This window comes from Sphaerodactylus townsendi, linkage group LG01, assembly GCF_021028975.2.
Source record: "Sphaerodactylus townsendi isolate TG3544 linkage group LG01, MPM_Stown_v2.3, whole genome shotgun sequence".
NCBI classification, from domain to species: domain Eukaryota; kingdom Metazoa; phylum Chordata; class Lepidosauria; order Squamata; family Sphaerodactylidae; genus Sphaerodactylus; species Sphaerodactylus townsendi.
The window spans coordinates 25,365,099-25,387,879 of NC_059425.1; the positions used below are offsets into that span (position 1 = coordinate 25,365,099).

At 49.7% G+C, this 22,781-nt stretch overlaps 1 protein-coding gene across 1 annotated transcript in view; it reads right to left on the reverse strand.

Moving 5' to 3' along the window:
* NRXN2 (neurexin 2) overlaps window positions 1-16,474 on the reverse strand; it is a 444,661-nt gene extending 428,187 nt beyond the window's left edge. The window contains 1 exon segment of the mRNA XM_048514356.1: window positions 16,021-16,474. The gene's annotated coding sequence lies outside the window, so the exon portion shown is untranslated.
* Window positions 16,475-22,781: the final 6,307 nt, after the last annotated feature.

Here is a 22,781-nt window from a genome sequence, read left to right on the forward strand (position 1 = left end):
ACAATAGGGGCCCTCTCATCCTGAACCTCTACACTCCAGTTGGGAATGCTTAGCTCCCCTGAATCTCAGAGCAAGAACTTGGACACTCTCTTGCTTAAACAAACTCTCCTGCACTGAAAAGCCTTCTCTGCAGAAGCCTCCCGAATCTGACAGCCAGAAAATGGGGACTCTTGTTTTATGTTTGTTAGATGGATTAGAGCTCCACGCTGCTTTACCCGAAAGGCTTGACTTAACACAAGATAAAAAAAGAGAAGAAAAAAGATCACAAAATGACAAGTGCTCGGCACTAACAATAACTATGTATAAAAGGAACTTTCAAATGTTCCAGGAATTTACCATCACAGGCATCCGCGGAAGCCCTCTCTCTTATGACTGGAGGCGGAGGGAGGAGGGAAGGGACTGGCTTAAACAGACTATTTTAGGAAGTTAATCCTGTGCACTGGGCAGCCTCTTCTTCACCGTTTGCAAGCCTTCTGAAAAAGCTCTCCTGTTTTCAGAGAGTCCTCTTCCCGCTCATAACGTCGGCACATGCAAGTTGCTGGTGCCATGCTGTCCCACAACACAGTGTTGCCCCTGGGAACTGTGGTTCATGCAAGGTGGCTAGCTGCAGAGTATTACTCCTGGGCATACAACTTTTCCTTCTGCATGAGTCACAAAAGGCTCAGGAGGGGAAATCCAGGTCCACACACCAAACTTGAGCCTCTGCAGAAAACCATTTGCAGAACAATCATGTTAGTGACGCAGAGACCCAGCAGATGCGTTTTTAAAAATTTCAGGGTGTAAATGAGTATCATTGTTTACATGTTAATTAGGTATAATTTGTAACAAACTGGCCAAACTGATTTGTTTATTTGTTAGCACAATACAGTTGTTGTTTTTTTGCAAGTTACACATTCATCAGGCATGACTTTAAGAAGAAGAGTTTGGATTTATATCCCCTCTTTCTCTCCTGCAAGGAGACTAAAAAGGGGCTTACAATCTCCTTTCCCTTCCCTCCCCCCCTCACAACAAACACCCTGTGAGGTGGGTGGGGATGAGAGAGCTCCGAAGAGCTGTGACTTGCCCAAGGTCACCCAGCTGGCATTTGTTGGAGTGAACAAGCTAATCTGGTTCACCAGATAAGCCTCCACAGCTCACGTGGCAATGTGGGGAATCAAACCTGGTTCGCCAGGTTAGAATCCACCTGCTCTTAACCAGTACACCACGCTGGCTAACTATTAAACTAGCTTACCACTCAAAAATATGTAATATTTTTAACACTTGGAATGGTAGCCAGTGGTTATTTGTTCAAGCTATATTGTATTGCTTTCGTAAACGGCAGGCCTGCATAGAAAATGGACTCTGTCTCAGAATAATCAGTTTCTGAAGGCAAAGGGTTAACATATAACATGTTTCATCCTTGTATCCTACTGAGCAACTACCACTGATCACCTGACCAGCAGAATTATGACCATGCATGCACAGGATTTCACTGAACATTCCCAGCTATAGAAAACCTTCTAGGAAGAACAGGGCTCAGCTGAGAATACATCTATATATGTGGCTCCGCACACAGCTGGTTTGGAGTTTGGGACTGGGCTGTCATCAATATATGGATGACATCCAACTATCTGTTGACGCAGGGCCAGGCAGATGCCATTCCAGAAAATCTGGAATGGCTGAAACAGAGTTGGCTGAAACTTGATCCATCAAAGACAGAGATCCTGTGGCTGGGTCAAGGAGGCTCAGGGTTGGGATTCCAGCCATCTAATTTAGACAGCCGTCTAATTTAGATCTTAGAATTGACACCTGTGCCTACCGTCAAAAGCCTGGGTGTGTTGCCTCTCTTTCTAGGAAAGCCCAGGTTGCAAACACAGCCAGAGTGGTGTTTTGTCATCTCTGCCAGGCTAGGCAGTTGGTACCCTACCTGCCTTGCCTTAACCTAGCTATGGTGATCCATGCAATGGCCACCTCCAGACTGAACTACTGTAACTTTCTCTGTGCAGGGTTACCCTTGAGATTGCTCCAGAAACTTCAGCTGATTCGCAGTGTGGCGGTGGGGATTCTCACAGGCACAACACCTCTAAGATCTCCTATTCCAGTGGTGGCGAATCTATGGCACGGGTGCCAGGCACTCAGAGCCCTCTCTGTGGGCACGCACAAACAGAGTTCGTCATGTGGGGGGAAATTGCCCCCCTACACACACATCTAGGCTGGCCTGGGCTGCTGGGCTTAATTATTATAATTAAACCTAAGACCTAGTTTTGGGGAAGCAGTGTAAGTAACCCTGTTAAGCGCTGTTAAACTCCACTGATTTTCATGCGAAGAACTAAAGCTCGATCTTTTACCTGGGAGTAAGCTCGGTTGCTGGCAATGGGGCTTGCTTCTGAGTAAACCCTCCTAGGGTCATGATTCACCGTTGGAAGAGTTGCACGGTTGCTTCAAAGCAAAGCCACCAACTACCACCAAGCTTACTCCCAAGTAATGCACACCTTGGAGCCAACCGTTTTGTCTAAACTAAAACCTCAGTATTCAGGTTAAATTGCCGTGTTGGCACTTTGCAATAAATAAGTGGGTTTTGGGTTGCAATTTGGGCACTCGGTCGCGAAAAGGTTCGCCATCACTATCCTATTCTAACCGTACTTTGCCAGCTGCAAGGGTTACCAGATGAACATCGGATCAAGTTCAAAGTTCTGGTGTTATCCTTTAGAGCCCTGGACAGTCTGGAACCACCATACCTGCAGGACTGTCTCTCTCATAATACAATCCTTGGAGGGAATCATGTTCCACTGGAAGTAATCTGCTGCTGACCCCGGGCGCTAACCCACGTGACTGTCCTCAACCAACGACAGAGCCTTTTCAGCTCTGGGCCCAGCCTGGTGGACCTCTTTGTCAACTGAGACCTGGACCATGCAGAATTTAGCTCAGTTCCTCAGGGCCTGTATGATGGAGGTGTTTCACTAGGCTAGGGGTCTGCAACCTGCGGCTCTCCAGATGTTCATGGACTACAATTCCCATCAAGGGATTTGATGGGATTTGTAGTCCATGAACATCTGGAGAGCCACAGGTTGCCGACCCCTGCGCTAGGTCTGTAGTTGAGGCAGCAATGGTTACATCACTGCTGCCCTCCTTACAGCTCCTCAACCCTCCTTATTATGTGTTTCCATCAAAAATTATGAGATCGCTGGGTTGGCTTGGCTGATGTCACTGTGTATGTCCCTCTTCCTGGGACACACCAGCCAGGGATGCTTTATTAGACTGCAGTATAGCACCAGGGAGTATTTTAACTGTTGTCTATTATATTGTCATATGGGAAATGTATACTTTTGTATTTGTATTATATTATTTACATGCCACCCTGAGCTCGCCCTTGGACAGGAAAGGACAGGATATAAATCCAATAAGTGAAACTAAACTGAACTGAGCATCATGAGATGGACAAATTTGAGTACCAAGACGTAATTGTGAATTTTGGCAACATCAGTGGACAGCGGGGGCCCTGCCTTGCTCATTATCCAGATAAGCTCTCTCTCCTCCCTGTTACTCTTAAAAGATCGTGGGACTCAAAAACTCCCTGAGGTAACTGGTTGTGGTGGGTTTTCTGGGCTGTGTGTCTTTCTCTGTGATACACCTCTGAAAATGCCAGCCACAGATGCAGGCGAAACATTAGGAATAAGATCTGCCAGACCACGGCCACACAGCCCGGAAAGCCCACCACAACCAGTTGAATCCGGCCGTGAAAGCCTTTGACAATCCCTGAGGTAAGTTTACCTCAGGCCATGAAAGGGCCAGATCAAACAGCTGTTGCAATATAGGGCCCTTCCCCACTTTATAGAATAACGTGCAGGCGCACCGAATCCGAAAAACGCTGGAGTTTTTGAGCGCGCAGTCGTGTCCCCCACTTCAGAGGCTCCGTCGGCTCACTCTCTGAAAGGCGCGCACCTGGTGCGACGTCAGGATGTTTACATTTCCCCACGACTGCGCGCCAATTGTCGATGGTCAGGGCGGGTCAGGGCGGGTCTCCAATTTGATTAGTCCGCGTGCGGCTGATGGGCAGGACAGGTCTGATCTCCGATTGGTCTGTTAGTTTGGGGGGTCGAACAGCTCGTTTCAACGGGACGGGGAAAACGTACAGATGTCACAATGCACATTTGTAACTATTTGTAACTACTAATCGCTTCTACTTGGCTTTTGCCAAGAAAAAAGCGGCAGCCGGCAGGTGTCCGTCCGTCGTTTGGGAGAAAGGGAGGGGGTGGCCTGGGCGCCGGTCTCCCTGCCCTGTCCCTGGCTGCTCTGGAGGCGTTTGGCCTGCTCGACGGCGGCGGCGGCGGCTTCTGCAGCCCACCTTCCCTCCATGCCATGGTGGGAAAGAGGCTGCAGAAGCCGCCGCCACCCGTCGAGCAGGCCAAACACCCCCAGAGCAGCCGAGGGCACGGCAGGTACAAGGCAGCCTTCAGGCCGCGATCATTCGCGGGGGACCGGGCGGGGAGGGAGGGTGACCTGGGCGCTGGTCTCCCTGCCCTGTCCCCGGCTGCTCTGCGTTTGGCCCGCCCGAGGGGCAGCGGCGGCTTCTGCAGCCTCTTTCCCGCCATGGCAGAGCTGGGGAACTCTCAGCTCTGCCATGGAGGGAAGGCGGGCTGCAGAAGCCGCCGCCGCCGCCGAGCAGGCCAAACGCCCTCCAGAGCAGCCGGGGGCAGGGCGGGCGAAAGGCAGCCTTCTTGGCTGGATACGTGCGGGAAGGGGGGGGTCCACTGTTTGGTAGGGGAGGGGGTAGCCTGGGCGCTTGTCTCCCTGAATAAATGAAGACACGTATAAACTATGCAAATGGCCGTGTGCACTCAAGCCCGTGAACAAAGGAAGAAACGAGTAACGATGCAAATGGCAGCATGCACTCGAGCCCGTGAATAAAGGAAGAAACGAGTTATGATGCCCGTGAATAAACCCTGTGAATAAAGGAAGAAACGAGTAACGATGCAAACAATGCAAATGGCAGCGTGCACTCGAGCCCGTGAGCAGGCGCCGCTCACCCGTAAAGAAAATGGGAAAGAAATGGGGGAAGAAACTGATGCGCACGCAGCACGCACGCCTCGCCTTCGCCTGATTGGACCAGAGGGTCCACGTCACTCCGAGTGGCGGGAAGTCCGCAACCCCGGAGTGACCACCCAGGCTTCCCCACAACCCCGCGCTCTGCGCGGGGTTTTTGAAAAACTCAGTTCCGAAGAGGGGCAGAAATGCCGCGCACCAAAGGGCCGAGAGAGCGGCTGCGTCGGGGCGGCTGCGTAGTCGTTGCCCAAGTAGTGGGGAGCGCCGCGGGACCCCGCGGTACTTCAGTGGATAAACGCGCGGTATAAGGTGAGTGGGGAAGGGCCCATAGTGAAGGAAGAGCAAGATTCAAGTCCAGCAGTACACCTTAAAGGCCAACAAGATTTCCAGGGTTATAAGCTTTTGAGAGTCAACGCTCCCTTGGTGGTATCTGATGAATGGAGCGTTAACTCTTGAAAGCTAATACCCTGGAAATCATGTTGGTCTTTAAGGATCTACTGTACTCGAATCTTGCTCTTCTACTGAAGACCAACCTGGCCATCTACCTGAAGCTGTCTTCATGGCTTACAAAAGAAGATGCTAAGTGATTCTGAGCCACACTGGTAAAAACGGGCAGCCCTGGTCTGTAAACCAAACCAGTGGAATCAGAACATGATTGTAAAAAAGATGGGAATGATGGAAAGTACCTCAGGCAACTTTAAGAAAAGAACAAATTCAGAGGTAGAGAAGTTGTTCAGTTGAAGCCTCCATATTCAGAGGCAAGAAACCATGATTGGATTATGCACACAAACAACAGCTTGCTTTGATTATGTGTTCCTGCATTGCAGGGGGTTGGACGCAGTGGCGTAGCACCAAGAGGACAAGGGGGTGCACGATGCACCGGGCGCGCACCTGTGCAGGGGTGGGGTGGGGGCGTTCCGGGGCAAGCGGGGGCAAGGCAGGGGTGAATGGTGCCTGCAAGCCCCAAGCACAGTTCCCCTTCACTCCAGCCCTGGTTGGACTTGATGACCCTTGGGGTCTCTTCCAGTTCTATGATTCTGTGATTCTATGATGTGGGCAGAGGTTTGTGGGTGACCACAGGTGGAAGCAGAGCGCTGAATTAGGTGTACCTTTGATCGGAACCTACAGGGCCTTTCTGGAGTCCGATCCTGCTCAGATCCATTGAACAAAGTGGGGCAAAAAGTCCCTTGCATCTGTAAGACAGGACCACCTTGCCAACCAGTGACCCACAGACGCCCCTTTGCAAACCAGACTCGGTCTTTCTGTAGGGCCCGCTGAGATGTTCTGGAAAATTAGCTTCAAAATCTACCTTCCCCATAACCCTGAAAGAACACTGCTCAGTGTCCCGGCTTCATCTCCCTCCCAGAATGCTGCAGCTTTTTTCAAAACCCAATGCATTGCAGGCAGAGCTGTCAAATCTGGTTCTCAGGACTTCATCTGAGCCAGGGTTCATCAGGGCCGAACTCCTGAGCTTTTTCTCAGTGCCAAAAACCCAGGGTGGCTTCGGATATACATCGACTGCACCACAGTCCCTCCTGGGGGCTTCCCCCTGCGTGCTCCTGCTCCACATCATCCCAACCGTTCTCCTCCTAATAGTTTTCTGCCGCTTGCAAGGACAGCCTTTGCCCAGAGCACCAAAACCCACACAACCGTTCCGGGGACATGGCGTCCTAGGACCAGCCCTCCCATCCAGCTGGGATCGCTCTCCAGCCGTCCCCTGGGCAGCCCTGCCCTTTGCTGATCTGCACTCAGCTCTCCTCCCCACCCCCCTCGATCAGCACTGCAGCTAACCTCAGATGGCTTCCCGCAGCCAGCACCAGCACAACTGGGTCAACTTCCCAACACCTGGTGGGTGACCCAGCTGCAACCTCAGAGGCAGACAACAGCACTGGCCGGCTCCAGATGGCTTCAGAGGAAGGTGATCAACCGGGAGGGGGGGGGAGATCTGGGTATTCCATGCTCCTCATTGCCTAACCCTTGGTTCTTCAAGAGTCTCTCTCTCTCTCTCTCTCTCTCTCTCTCTCTCTCTCTCTCACACACACACACACACACACACACACACACACTCATTCACTGACTACAGATTTGCAGCCAAAGGGTTGATTTGCTGTTTTAAATGCTCGTATGTGCCACCATCCACATAGCTTCTCATCTCACTTTGCCAACACGGCCCCTGCCTTCAGCTCTGTCCCTATGGAGAAAACAGAGCCCTTCCAGTTATTTAACGTTTCTGCTACTTTTATAAAAACAGGAGGGTCAACCGGCCATTCCCTACCACGCCCGACACAAAATATTACTACAAATTATTACTACAACAATAGATAATGGCCGTTGCTGTACCTTTTGAGCAGATTTTTGCTGTGGAAATTGCCTTTGCCTATTCCAGGGCTGAACCCTGGGACTGAGCTAGCAATGAAGATTGCCTTTGGGCATGTGCAGTTTGCATTTCCACAGCCAGCCTCCACCCACACATATCTAGAATTAGAGAGCAGGCCTTTCATCAGGCAGGCTTCAGTACTGGTGTTTCTTTACATATTTTTTTCTGATGCTCAAGGCTTTCTCTTATTCTGCTCCACAGCCTGCTTTCATTGCCAGGGATGCTCCCTGGAAGGTAAGAAGAAATAATACATAAGAATAGCTGGGAGCATGCACAGAGTACTTTCCCCACCACTACTCAGTTATGCACACATTGGGATGAATGAAAAAGGACTTCTAGCAAGTCCAGGTAGGCATGAGACCCAACCTAACCCAGGGCACTTCCAGCACCTGATACGCATCATGTTGCCTGTATGGAGCCAGGGGTGACGTAGTTAAGGGCAGTGGACTCTAATCTGGAGAAGCAGGTTCAATTCCCCACTTCTCCACATGAAGCCTGTTGGGTGACCTTGGGCCACTCAGAGTTCTCTCAGAACTCTCTCAGTCCCACCTACCTTGCAAGGTATCTGTTGTGGGGAGAGGAAGGGAAAGGAACTTGTAAGCCACTGAGACTCCTTAAAGAGGTATAGAAAATAGGGGATAAAACCCAACTTTTCTTCTTCGGGAGCACTCTCTGTTTGGGTGGCAAAAAGGCTGGCAGGAGGTTGGAAGAGAACCAACAGCCGTGTAACCAAGCCCAAAGGCAAGGGCCAGTCCTCCTGTGGACCCAGACCATGCGCAGGCAGAAGTTCCAGAAACCACTCAAAAGCAAGTGAGTCAAAGCCAGATACAGGAAAGAAAAGCATTGGAGGCTCTCCGTTATACAACAGCTCAGAAAACCTTCAGCTAACCACTTTCAGGACATTTTCCGGCCAGCACTGCTGAACCACTCACTCCCAATCTCTGCAACCCAACCAGGACTCAGCTGCCTCCACCCCAGCTGGGGGATGTTGCACAAAGGCGGAGCAAGGGGAAACTGTGCCCAGGGCGCGTGCACCCTGCGCCCCTGCTGCAGCACCGCTTGTCCATGCCATGCCCACGCCATGCTCCCTCCGCAGCCTGGCCATGCTTCTGCTGTGGCTTGGCCCAGGGCATCGTGCCCCGCCCTGTTGGCGCTACGCCTCTGATGTTGTGCCACAAAAGTGGACCTTCCAACACTTGACCTTGCAGCTCACAGTCTTTGCCGGAGACCCTGCAGGCAAACAAAGGCTCACCAGAACACACTCCCGCAAGCAATACGGTTGCCAATCTCCAGGTGGGAAACGGAGATCGCCCAGAATGACAACTGATCTCCAGACTCCAGAGATCGGTTCCCCGGGAGAAAACGGCTGCCTCAGAGGGCGGGCCTTATGGCAGCTTTGGAGGTTGGATTCTGTGACATCATGCCTTGCGAAGGTCCCTCCCTTCCCCAAATCATCAGGAATATCCCAACCCAGAGTTGGCATCCCTACCAAGAGAAGGTTCCTTCAGTTCACTTTCTGCTCAGATAAGGAAGGAGAGGGGAGTAAAGCTAGCTCAGGCATCAGCCCAAACACCCAATTATTCCGGGACACAAACTGCCAGGACGTTCTCCAGGGGAAACACCATTAAAATGAAGGGGAGCTGCAGAGTAGCAAGGCTGCTGAGTCTGAGCCGCCTCGCTCACTCTGCTGCCTGTAACGGGGTCCCAAAGCAGCACACCCGCACCTCAATCAGAGAGGAGGCAGGAATCTGAACTGATGCGGCCTCTTCATCTAGCTCTGGTGCTCCACCCCCACAGTATTCTGCTTTATTCAAACCTGGATAAAGTTGCAGGAACAGGGAAAGCATCCCTGGTCTGAAGTCCTGCCTGTCACGGAGCAGGCAGAAGCTCAGGAGCCCCGCGAGAAAACAAAATGGAGGCAACTGGAGTGAAAATCAACAGGTACTGACAATTTCAGGCTTAAACCAGCCTCAGTGAACTCAGTATGTTGCCTCAGGTCAATCAGCCTCTCCCTCTCCCTCTCTCTCTCTCTCTGTGCCTCAGTTCTCCTACAAGTAAAATGGGAATAAACACTGGGACCAGTGGTGGGATTCAAGTAATTTAACAACTGGTTGTTTACAAGCGCCATTTTAACAACCGGTTCTGCCGAAGTGGCGCGAACCGGCTGAATCCCACCACTGACTGGGACGTATTGAACACTGGGATGTATTGTTGTGAGGACAGGCAACCTTTTAAAAAGCCAACTTTATGTTAAAGGTGCAACATAAAATGAGTAAAGAGGACCGCTCTGTTCATAGTGTTGGGAGGCCAGAGTACACAGTGATGTACATTTCTTCCTTGCGGATGCAATGGGCCCTGCATTCCCACAATCTGGTGCCACCTGCAATTCTCTCTCATGACAAGATTAGATTTTTAAGGCAGTTTGCAAGATCAGGTTCAAATCCATGCTGGCAATAAACAAACAAACATCCACTCCAAATCACATTTCAATGCCCAGAAACACACACACACACACACAATTCAATTATAGCCAACCCAAGGGCTTATTTTGTCTATTTTCTTGCTGCAGGAAGAGAAATTATTCATGTAAAATTTATCTAGGCCAACATTTTAAACCACTCCAGAAGAGGACGAAGTGGTCTAAACCCATAGGATGACGTGTCTCGGAGAGACTGAAGCTGGTGGGAGGTAAAGAGTGGTAAGGAAGCGCCCTTCACATGCCGACAAACGCTTAAATGTTCCAATTTGCAATAGCAGTGATTTTGTTTTATAATTGGAGGGGAGGAACAAAATAAAGAAGAGAAAAGGGGACGGGAGCTGTGAAAGAAGACGAAAAAGCAACAAGGGAAGAGAAATAAGCAGGAACCATTTAAAAAAAAAACCTGGAGCAAATTAAACAAAGTTGAACTCCGGTATGAAAATCATAAGGGGATGATAAGGAACCGCGGCAGAAGGAGAAATTCTCAAGAGGTTTCTGCTGCTGTTTTATCTGAAGTGATAACGCTTCCTTGAGAGAGATACTCCAAGGGGAAGCTCTGTAAACTATTCAATGGGGATAAAGTTGATATATATGAAGAAGGAATCCTTTAGAAAATGTCTTCTCTGCCTCTCAAAGCAGAACCGAAGCAAGATTCCAGGGCTAGCCCAAGATGTCTCAGTGTGTGGGGGGGGGGGGGAGGCAGGCATTCATATTCCGTCACACTCCTTCTCATTAATTAGCATAGAACACAGCCCATGGGGAAAGTCTCTTGCGCTACACCCGCTGCAATGAGCTACACACTTGCGCTTCCACTGTTCTCTGCAACGGAGCTACACTGCAACAGGGCTTGCTGCACAAGGAACTCTTCCTGTAGAGCAGGGGTGTCCAACTCTGGCGCTTCAGATGTTCATGGACTACAATTCCCACCAGCCCCTGCTGGCATGGCCAATTGCCATGGGGGTTGATGGGAATTGTAGTCCATGAACATCTGAAGCGCCGGAGTTGGACACCCCTGCTGTAGAGTGAGCCCATGACAGGTTAGAGATCCATTTGTCCCCCCCTGAATTCCACTTGACCTTGTCTGATGGTCAGGATCCTTTTATTTTTAATCCACCAGCACTTTGATTAGGGATGCCAGCCTCTATGTGGGAGGTGGGGATCCCTCAGAATTAGAGCTTCTCTCCAGACTATAAAGACAAGTTCCCCTGGAGAAAATGGATGTTTTGGAAGGTGAACTCTATTGGCATAGTACCCCACTGAGGTCCCTGTCCTCCTCAGGCCCCACCCCCAAATCTTCAAGGGGTTTTCAACCTGAAACCAGCATGGTGTAGTGGTTAAGAATGGTGGACTCATAGGATCATAGAGTTGGCCCCAAGGGCCATCAAGTCCAATTCCCTGCAATGCAAGAACACACAATCAAAGCACTCCTGACAGATGGCCATCCAGCCTCTCTTTAAAAACCTCCAAAGAAGGAGATTCCACCACACTCTGAGGTAGTGCATTCCAGTGTCGAACAGCCCTTACTGTCAGTAAATCTAGGACCATTACTCCTGGTCCTAGTCTTTAGAGAAGCAGAAAACAGGTTTGCTCCTTCACCAACACCACATCTCTTCAAATCTAATCTCTAATCTGGAGGACTGGGTTTGATTCCCCACTTCTCCACATGAGCGGAGAATCTGGCGACCTGGGTTTGTTTTCCCTGCTCCTCCACAAGAAGTCTGCTGGGGGACCTAGGGCTAGTCACAGTTCTCTCTGAACTCTCTCAGCCTCCTCTACTTCACAAGGTGTCTGCAGTAGGGAGGGGAAGGGAAGGAGTTTGACAGCTGCTTTGAGGCTCCTTACAGAAGAGAAAAGTGAGGTACAGAGATCACCTCTTCTTGTTCTTCTGGATCTTGCCACTCTATCCCCCATTCCTCTCGACTGTCCAGGAGGATCTGAGAACCCTTACTTCAAGGCACAATGCTCTGAGCTAGATGGTCCAGCAGAGGCGTAGCAAGGGGGAAAGGCGTCCGGTGCACCTGTGCGTCCTCCGCCCCTGCCACGCCCCAGAACGCCCCCACCACACCCCCACAGAGACATGCACCTGGTGCGTCGCACCCCCACCCCCGCCCCCTTGGAGCTACACCTCTGTGGTCCAAGCAGAGTCAGCCCTGATTAGTGCTTGGATGCGAGACCACCAAGGAACTCCAGTTGCTATGCAGAGACAGGCAATGGCAAACCATTCCTGCTTGTCTTGTGCCTTGCAAACCCTCCATAGTCACCATAAATTGGCTGCCCTTGACAGCACTTCACAACTTCACACACACACAAAAAGGCACAACAGCTTTGGGCAAAATCATTACTGTTCCCATTTTACAGATTTCAAGAAATACTATCCAAACTACGGGTCGGATTCAAACACAAGTCTCCCAAATTCTAATCCAACTTTCTAGCCACACTGGCCACGCACCTCCTGAATCCCCTCTCCTGAGCCCACCATTAGTGCTGCCCTTCCACAAGCGTTTCTGAGCAGTGTCATTATTTCATATATAAACAGATAAATGTCAGAATTGCTGCCTAATCCATATCCAGAAGCAAACCTAATCCTCAAGGAAATTCAAGCCCGTAACGAAGGATTGAACACAAGTTCTCACTACCCCACCCACACCCAGTATCAGAGAGTTTAGGGCACCTTTTGGGTGCGTACACTTAGCGATCTGTTCAGCCAGAGGAAATCTGCCTGCTTGTATTGCTTACAACGAACCAAATGTGTACGAATGCTTTATCTATTTAGGACGCTCGCATCCCACTTCTCGTACAAGTGGCAGCTTAGAACCGGAGGATCAACCGGGCAAATCCCAAAATTATACTTAGAGGGCAGGCCGTGGCTCATTTTTAGCATATTTGTAATTAGGAAGTTTGTCTTTGTGAATGTGAAACAAACCACATGAATTCGGGAAGGTTTCCTGTTTACCACCCGGTAACTCCATCTGGAATCTCTCTCCCTGCATGGTTTTATCCTCCATAACTCCTGTTACAATCCTGCTCTTAAAATGGTTGGCATGTTGCAAGATAACTGTGTGATCTAAGCTCAATTGCTCCGACTTTCTCAGCCTTAGTTCTGTGAAATGGGAATAATGTCCAATCAGGGCAGAAAAGCTCATATCATCATCTTCTTCATCATCATCATCATCTTCAAATCCATTATGCTAAGTAGCATATCGGGCAACAGGTGTTCTCCAACAAGCTGATATGTTCAAGCTTATAAAATAGATACTTGACAGGTAATGAGTGTATTGTTGGGAGGTCAGGCGAGAGACCTGCCATACAACCCCTAAACAGAGTTACACCTTTCTAAATCCTCTGAAGTCCACTGGCTCAGAGGGGTTCAACTCTGCTTAGGGCTGTTCCACACGTGGCCTGAGGCAAGCCACTCTCTCCCCGCCCACCACCCTGCAAGAACAAGGTCAGGATTGCAGAGCTGGAATGATAAATCATGTCAGCAAGCGATCTGAGCATCCCACGGCTCAGGTGGCAGCAGAGGTCCCTTCCGCATGGACAGCCCCAGCAGGCCACCTCGCCTCGTCCCTACGACAGGAAAGCAGTCGCCCCAGCGAACAAAGCAGGTCTCTCACGCATGAGGGAGGAGAGCCGGGTGGTTTCCTGCACATCCGCACGTTCTTGCTGCACCCCGGGCCTGGACGTCGTGCCCAGCAGTAGAGTCTCTGTGGCAACTCCCAAGGCTGTGTTCCAGCGCCGTGGGCCATAAATCTTGGAACTGCCCCTTGGGCTCCTGCCTCCGCACCGTCCCTGGGGCGAAAATGCCAAGGCTGCAGCAGGTGTATGCCGAGGGCGGAGGCCCGACACCTGAGCTACCCTACCGAGTACCTGCCGTTGTCATTTTTCTTCCCTGTGCTTCCTTCGAAAACATATTTGTCATGCTCTTTTCTCCCACCAGCATGTCTCCCTTCCCGTCGCCTGATCGGCTGCAAGCCGAGGATTCTTCTTGGGCCAACAAATATCCCTTTGGCTTCTTAATAAAAATTAATTAGCACCATTGAAAGTAATGGCTTCCCCCTTTGGAAAGAGCTGACTTTCCCAGAGAGAGAATCATCCAGCGTTTTTTATTTATGTGCAAGAGGGGCGGGGGGGGGGGGGGGAGATGGGGATTTCTTTTCTTTTAATCCTAAGGAAAGAGCCTTTTTTTCGAATAAAGTGAGCCGCTAATCAAAACTAATAATAATTTTTGGTATACATCCAGGCGCGCAACAACACTCTGGCTGATTTATCTTCTACAATCCCCCCCTTATCCAGACATTACGTTGCTACTGATGTTGTGATACCATTCCGTGTGGTGACGATGGGGAGACGGAGAGGCCAGAGATCAGCGAGGTAAGATGCTGGACTTGAGTAATCCACAACTGCAAATTAATAATATAAATGTCTGCAACATATGAGGATAGAAGACTCCCAGCTAGCCCTCCAGTGTTGGGAGACCCAAGGCAGGGCGGCTTCTGCCACCCCCAATCCTATTTCCAGTGGAGCAAACACCACCTCCAGTTCTTTGAAAAGAGTCCTTTTCCCCTTTACCATTCCTATTTCTACAGAACCAGGAAACCTTCTCCCTCTGTGACAAAAGGCTTGGAAAATGCCTGTTTTGCCAGGAGCCAGTTCCGTGTTTCGGGGGTCTGTCTCCATACCCCCTCCTTTGACACCCCCACCCCAAAATCAACAGCAATGCTTTTTATATCCACATCAACCAGAGCGTGAGCCCCCCAGCATCTAGACACACACACCTCAGAGAATCCACTCCTGCCAAACTCCCAGGACACAGATCAAGGCTACTGGATCAGTAAGGGGGGAAAAATGGAAAGGGGAGAAAAAATTCGAAGAAAAAAAACAATTCCATATGCAGCTACGTCTCTCCACACAAGGAAGCACCGGATATTTACGAGCTCGACTCCAGTGCCAGATTTCTTTCTCACTGTTTCATTTTTAGAACCTCACACCCTCCCTGCCCCCCCACACAACATATACACACACTTCTGTAGCAATGCTCTTTCCTCTGTCTATGTCTCTCTCACACACATACACACACCCAGTACAGTGTCAAATCGCAAAGCCAGGTTTGTCACCCTGCAGGCAAAAGCGTACGGGGCACGGGGGGCGGGGGGGCGAGATCAGCTGCCCCCACATCCCGGGGAAACAGAACAAGATGACAACATCTGGTTTAGAGGGGGGGTGGCTCGATATTCAATAATAAATATTAGCACTTTGCAAGAAAAGGCGATCAGGCGAGGCACCTCAGGATAAGCTCAGTGCCTCATAGTAAATAGCGAGGGATGCCTTGGAGGGGGCTGGTGTTGCAGAGAGGTTGCCGGAGCTGCCATTGAATAAATCTTTGAATATCACCCAGATCTTGGAATTGGGAGTTTCAGTGGGAGGAAGAAGCAGGGAGAGAGGCTGACAGTGCCCCACCAACCTCCAGGCACCGGATATTTCAGATTTTATTTGCACCAAGGAGGGGGAGAATTAAAAATCAGATTATCTGGAGGTAGGAGGTTGAATGCAATATGGAAAAAAAACCCACCCAGAAATAGACCAAACGTGTTTGGGTAGCTCAGGTTCAGAAGGCTGAAAGCACCCGAAAGATAACCTCAACCTTGGGAGATAAGGTGTGACTGACAAACACCGTTGTCTATTTATACAGGAGCCTGTATTCAAAAAAATGATAAATATTGAAAGAAGCCTTTCTCCCCCCACCCCCCGCACTGCCAGCCATCTCCTCCCTCCTCATCGCTGCCGCCAAAATGTCCTCAGCGCTGGTCCCACCCCCCAAGGGTTGCAGGAAACCCCCACCCCCATATATCCACGATTACCCCTCCCCCTTTCATCATCTCCCCCCACCCTTAGCCACTACAGAAACCAAACCCTGAGCAGCTACCGCAGCCCCCCTCCCCCTCCCCACTCCCACAATCTTGCTATCAACAGCGGCGGGGGGGGGGGGATCATGGATGCCTGGTTGGCACCAGTCCACACCCCAGACATAGCAAGGAAGAGACTTCTTCATCTACACCCCCCTCCGCCCCATGCAATAGGATGCGACAGAACCCCTCCCCCCTCCCCACCCGCCCCCCACCGCAAGGGCGCAGCCTCTGGGTACCTGCTCGGAGGCAGGAGACGGGAGGGGTCGTATCGCTCCCGGCAGCAGCTGCTGAAGGATGCTGAAGACAATGGAGAGGCTGACGGGGCTGGTCCACCTCCTCCTCCTCCTCCTCCTCCTCCTCTCTGGCAGGGATGCTGATGCTGGTCCTGATGCTGGAGGATGCCTGGGATGGGGATGATGGAGGAGGAGGAGGATGGTGATGGTGGGTCCTGCAATCCGCCTGCAAACCGGAGTGCCAACCGAAGCAGCAGCAACAGCAGCAGCAGCAGCAACTCCGCCGCCAAGCGCCGCCCCGGCTCGGCCCCTCCTTTCTTTCTTCCTCCCTTCCTTCCTTCCTTCCTTCCTTCCGTCCTTCCTTCCCTCTCTCCCAGCCAAGCGGGGGACTGGAGCTGGCTTGGAGTGCAATCAGGCCAGGGGGCCCAGGGCTCCTGCACCCACCTGGGAGCCTGGCAATTAGGCTTCCCCCCACCTCCCCACTCCAGCTCCGCCTCTCCACTGGAAAAAAAGAGAAAAGCTAGGGAGGGGGGGAAAGCAGAAGGTGACCAATGAATGCACCAGCTCCTGGCCTGAAGCTACTCACAGCTCGGACACTTGAGTTTTCTCCCAAAGCTTGGCTTGGAAACAGAAGAGAGCTGGGGAGAGAAATCAGGCCTGCTTGGACGTTCAGGGAGACCCCTTTAGCCTCTGAGCCTTTTGTGCCGAATCTCAAGTGTGTGGCAGCTAAGCCAGGGCTGAGGCACTCTGCATACGCTCAGAGGCGTGTTTGTTTTATTTGAGCTTCCTGTGCTTGATGCCAGCATTGATCCCTGGCATAAATTAAGTCCTGTTCCTCCACCCCCATCTTCTTATACCAGATTCCCCAAAAGGCCAGGGATGATTGCAAAGGCTGCTTATCTTGTTTGCTTAGTTGGGAGTGTGGGTCTCTTGCTCTCTACATATTGAGAGTAGGAAGCAGTTGTTGAAAAGCCAACATGGAGAAAACATAAGGCATTTATAGGGCTTATTTAGCATGCAGGGGGTGCAGCCCTGGACTTGGAACATAAAAACAATACAGTGCCTCTGAGTACATGCAGAGAATATTTTTCTAGCTATCTTTGCTGATGTTTCACAGTCTGCACACAAGCTGTCTTTTTGAGAAGATTCTTGTACACCAATGTTTCAGGTTGTATCTGGAGCTGAGCTCACCTGGGCAACTGATATATTTGTTTATGGTAGGGAGGAATTATTTTATCTAATATTTTAGATGGTATTATATTTGCAATTGCAATTTGCAGTATTTTAATCAATTGAAATGTGCTAGCTGCTTCGAACAAATCGATGAAGTAGGGTATAATTTTTTAAAATAAATATGTATCTGGAATTCATGCCCTACAAGGAGAGACTTAGGGAGCTGGGGATGTTTAGTTTGGTGAAGAGAAGGTTAAGAGGTCACATGATAGCCAAGTTTAGATATTTGAAGGAATGTCATGTTGGTGAGGGAGCAAGCCTGTTTTCTGCTGCTCCAGAGACTAGGACCAGGAGTAATGGGTTCAAGGTGAAGGAAAAGAGATTCCACCTACACATCAGGAAAAACTTCCTGACCATCAGGGCTATTCAACAGTGGAATGCACTACCTTGGAGTGTGGTCTCCTTCTTTGGAGGTTTCTAAAGAGAGGCTGGATGGCCATCTGACAGGAGTGCTTTGATTGTGTGTTCTTGCATTGCAGGGGGCTGGACTTGATGGCCCTTGCCTTTGTTCCAACTCTATGATTCTACTACCTGATCCCAAACACCTGGGGAAGCTTCCTATTTTCTTGCCTTCACTTATCCAGGTAGGAACAGCCTGTTCCATTTTCTGTCTACTCAATGCACACACAAACCTTTCTTTCTCCAAATCCCTCTAGAAAACGTTCCTGCTTCCAAAATGTCCACTAAGAACTCCAAAACCCACCAACAGTTAACTCTCCCTTGCCTTACCTTCACTGGAATCTTATGATATTTAAAGTCAGCCTTCTGATCTTCTGGGGTAAGCAACAGCAGCCTCCAAGTGAGCAAGCAAGGAATTTTTTTGCAGACGGAGAAGAGTTAGTTCAGGTTGAATGTATTCCCCTTTTCAGCCTACTCCTGGTCACGACTGACTGAACCAGATTACAGTGGACAGGCAGAGGTATAAGGCCTATAGGGACATGGGATCACCCATGTCCCCAGGTGAATGCCTTTTGGTCAGGTGGGGAGGCGCTGGTTGCCAGGCACCCCCTTCCCCACCCACGACCCAAAGGTCCCAGCCGCACACCACCGAGCCCTGCCTCCCACCTCCCTGAAGGTCAGCAGGGCCTGGGGAGGGGAAAAGGAAGCTGGCCTGCATGGAGGTCACTTGTGTGGACGAGTTATTTTTGTAGGTCTTTTTTGAGAGGCAAAGAAGAGGGACCTTCACAAAATGGGCAGGCTACACTTCCCCAACTCAGCAGACCGTACAGAACGATGGATAATCATACGCCCCATCAGCAGGGCGTGGCTTTCAGGCAACAAGAGAGCACCTGAAATCACAAGTCTCAGGAGAGAAAGGAGGACTGTCATTGCGAAGCAGGAAAACAGAAAATCTGTTATGGTTGCAAAGCCCTATCACAGCTCCATCCTGCCACTTGTCCTGTCTGACTTTAAACAGATCTAGCATACTGGTGGCACTGTGGTATTTGTTAAGTTGCAATATGTTCAGTTATCTATGTTAAGTTCCTAAGCAGCCCCCCCACCACCACCGCCAATCCCAACAGTGCCCAGATTTTTCTTCTAAACTAAGCACCCTCTCCGCCTCCCAGAGCAGGTTCTTTTATTGCTTCCCTGCCGTGATCACCCCCCCACCCCCCACTCCCGCTTAAACTCACACCGCAATGTGCCACCTGCCCGGACAGACAGACTGGCTTGCTTGTCATTTGCATGAACACTGTGCGGAGCGCTAATGCAATATTGATCCCTGGGAGCCCAGCCAACAGCTGACAGTGGCAGGAGATGATTGGAAAGGGAGAGGTGGAGCGGGGGTGATGGGGTGGGGGGGAAGAGTTGCAAGAGGAGTGAAAGGGAAAGGACAATGGGGCCTGCAAACTTGGGTGGGGTACCGGCATGCTTCGTGGCAGGATGAGGGAGCCCAGGGCTTTCAAATGGGCCTTAAGAAGCAGCTTTCCACCTCAGATTCTCCACCAGACTGCGGCTTGCAAATGAAACATTTTAGCAGGCTCCAGATAGTTTAGGATGAGGGTCTGCTCGGGACTCCGAAGGACAGGGCCAGGCACCCACAATTCTCGCCATCATCAAAGCGCAAGCACACCCATACATTAGGAGTCCTGCAGTTTCAGCTAACTCAAGTCAGCAAGCCAAGCCGTTTCCAGCAAGGAAAGTTTGATCTGGAAGGGAGGGGACAAATTCCTTCCCACCTTAACTATAAGCAGTCAGATGATTCGTCAAGCCTCACAGTTAAGAGCAGCAGCGGCGCCAGTTGGGTGACCCTGGGCTAGTCACAACTCTACGGAGCTCTCTCAGCCCTGCCCACCTCACAGGGTGTTTGTTGTCGAGGGGAAGAGAAAGGAGATTGTAAGCCCCTCTGTGTCTCCTACAGGAGAGAAAGGGGGGTATAAATCCAAACTCCTCCTCTTCCTCTTCCTCTTCTCCTCATCATTTCAGCCTCTAAGAAAGCTTTTCTGAACATAGTTCCACACCACCCAAGTTCCTGATTCAACCTGCAGCAGTCCCTAACAGTCATCACACAAATATGGGGTGAGAAGCGTATGCAAAAAAAAAAAAGGGGGGGGGGGAGAATGGAATGATCAGGAACCACACAAGACACAGCTGAGATAGATTCACCCAGGATACAAATGACAAGAAAATTCTGGATCATTATGCATTTCTCCAACTTTGCCTAGGGCCCAGAGAGAAGAAAAGAAGCTAGCTGTTTTGGATTTATACCCCACTTTTCTCAACCGTAAGGAGTCTCAAAGCAGCTTACAAACTCCTTCCCTTCCTCTCTCCACAGCAGACATTCTGTGAGGTAGGTGGGGCTGAGAAAGCTGTGACTAGCCCAAGGTCTCCCAGCAGGCTCCACATATAGGAACAGGGAAACAAATCCAGTTCACCAGGTTAGAGTCTGCCATTCTTAACCACTACACCACGCTGGCTCTTGAGTCACCGCCTACCCACCAATTCCAGGAAAGCTTCTCCTTGCTGTTATGAGTCTCTTGAGCTAGCAAGAATGTTATCTCTCCACTGGAATATTCTAAACCTGAACAACACTGTTGCCTGCCCATAAAAATGAGCTTTTGCATAATTTCAACTGGCCAGTCGGTCTTCAACACTGTGATATTTAAAAAACGGGGGCGGGATCTTATTACTTTCAGCTAATCTGGTCCTATGATTCTCATCAGTTAATGTCTTCTTTCAAGGGAAAAAGACTTCCTCCAGTGGAAAATGGCTTTTTCTCCAGGAAAAGGTGTCCTGTGATAGAGAAAAGTCTTTGTTGAAACAAGGTACACATGAATGCACACGAAACTGCTTTATACTGAATCACACCACTGAACTGCTTTATACTGATGCTTTATACTTATACTGAATTTAACTGCTTTATACTGCTTTATACTGAATTTATACTGCTTTATACTATACTGCTTTATACTGAACTGCTTTAACTGCTTTATAAGTGCTTTATACTGAACTGCTTTATACTGAATCACACCAATGAACTGCTTTATACTGAATCAGTATTGTCTGCTCAGACAGTGGCTCTCCAGAGTCTCAGACAAAGGTTTTTCTCATCACCTACTGCCAAGTCCTTTAACTGGAGAAGCCAGGGAATGAACCAGGGACCTTCTGCCTGCCAAGAAGATGTTCAGCCACTGAGCCGTGGCCCCTCCAGCATGGTGTAGTGGACTCTGATCTGGAGAAGTGGGTTTGTTTCCCTGTTCCTCCATATGGAGCCTGCTGGGTGACCTTGGGCTAGTCACAGTTCCGTCAGAACTCTCTCAGTCCCACCTATCTTACAAGGTGTCTGTTGTGGGGAGGGGGAAGGCAATGCATGTGTAAGGCACTTTGAAACTCCTTTCAGTAGAGAAAAGCAGGGTATAAAAACCAGCTCTTCTTCTTCCACTCTCTGTAGGAGGAAACTTTGACAGAAAGGAATCAAAGAAGAAGAAGAAGAAGAAGAAGAAGAAGAAGAAGAAGAAGAAGAAGAAGAAGAAGAAGAAGAAGAAGAAGAAGAAGAAGAAGAAGAAGAAGAAGAAGAAGAAGAAGAAGACGACGACGACGACGACTTTACAGTCAATGACCAAATATATTACAAATCTCCCAAATAACTACAACAAAAGCGGAGGACTGGAAAAGCATTTCCTGCATCTACCTATAATAACGTGGTTGTCTGCTGCAGCAAAACTAAACTGGAATGTTGCAGCTTCTTAAAGACTAACAAGTTATTATTCCAGCGTCAGCTTTCCTTGACGAGGCTCCAGTCCATAAAAATTTATGCTGGGATTTTTTTTTAAGTTAGCTGTTTAAGAGCTATGTGCTTTCTGTTTTGGGGCTGGGGGTGGGGTTGTTGTTTTTTTGCTTCATCTGCAGGAGGATGATCAAGTTACATTAGAGAGCTTCATTGTATTCCAGAGTTCCAGCATTTTCACACCAGAAAGACACACATGCCGTCTGCTTTTCATCCAACAATTTTCAAAGCAGAGCACAGTGAAACGATCAAAGAAGTGTAAGCAAATACACAGGCCATTTATCCAATAATCCAGTGTAAGCAGCAACAGAAACAAGATCTATAATGCAGAGTCTTTTTAAATGGTTTGGGATCAAAAACTGACCTAGACAGAAAGGTTTTCAGGGCCCAGCTGAACAGACCAAGCAGCCACACCTGTCAGATGTTGAACGCCAGGGAGTTCCCACATACAACCTCAAAGAAAACCCATCGACAATAGAGGACAGCACAAGGTTGGGATCGTCAACAAACTGTATGGATGCAAGTGCTTTTAAAGGTTTACTTATTTACTTCATTTATACCAGGGGTGTCCAACTCTGGCTCTTCAGATGTTCATGGACTACAATTCCCATCAGATGTTCATGGACTACAATTCCCATTCCCAATTGGCCATGCCAGCAGGGGCTGATGGGAATCGTAGTTCATGGACATCTGAGGCACCAGAGTTTGACACCTCTGATTTATACCCTGCTTTTCTCCTCAACGAGGGCCCCAAAGCAGCTAACATCCTTCTCCTCTACTCCATTTTATCCTCACTGCAACCCTGTGAAGTAGGCTAGGCTAAGAGTCCGTGATTGACCCAAGGTCAGCCAGCACTCTTCCATAGCACAGTGTGGATTTGAACATGGGTCTCTCAGATCCCAGTTCGATGCTCTAAACTGCTACACCATGCCAGTTATTCCTGATTTCTTTACCTTGCCCTTTATAACCCATCTTTTCTCCCCAGAGGGGATGCACAGTGTCTTACAACATCGTTTTCCTCTCCTCCATTTTATCCTCTCAACAACAGCAACCCTCAGTTCAAGCCTCAGAACGCTTTCCTAGGAATAAGCCCCACTGAACACAGCAGTAGGACCCTGAGTAGACTAGCTTACAGTTGCATTGCCTCTGTGAGGGAGATCAGACTGGGAGAGTCTGTGACTGCCCAAGATCACCAAGAGAGCTTCCATGGCAGAACAGAGTTTCAAACTTGGATCTCCCAGATCTTAGTCTGACATTCTAACCAGTACACCACACTGGCTTAGCTAAAAGGGGGAAACAGAGA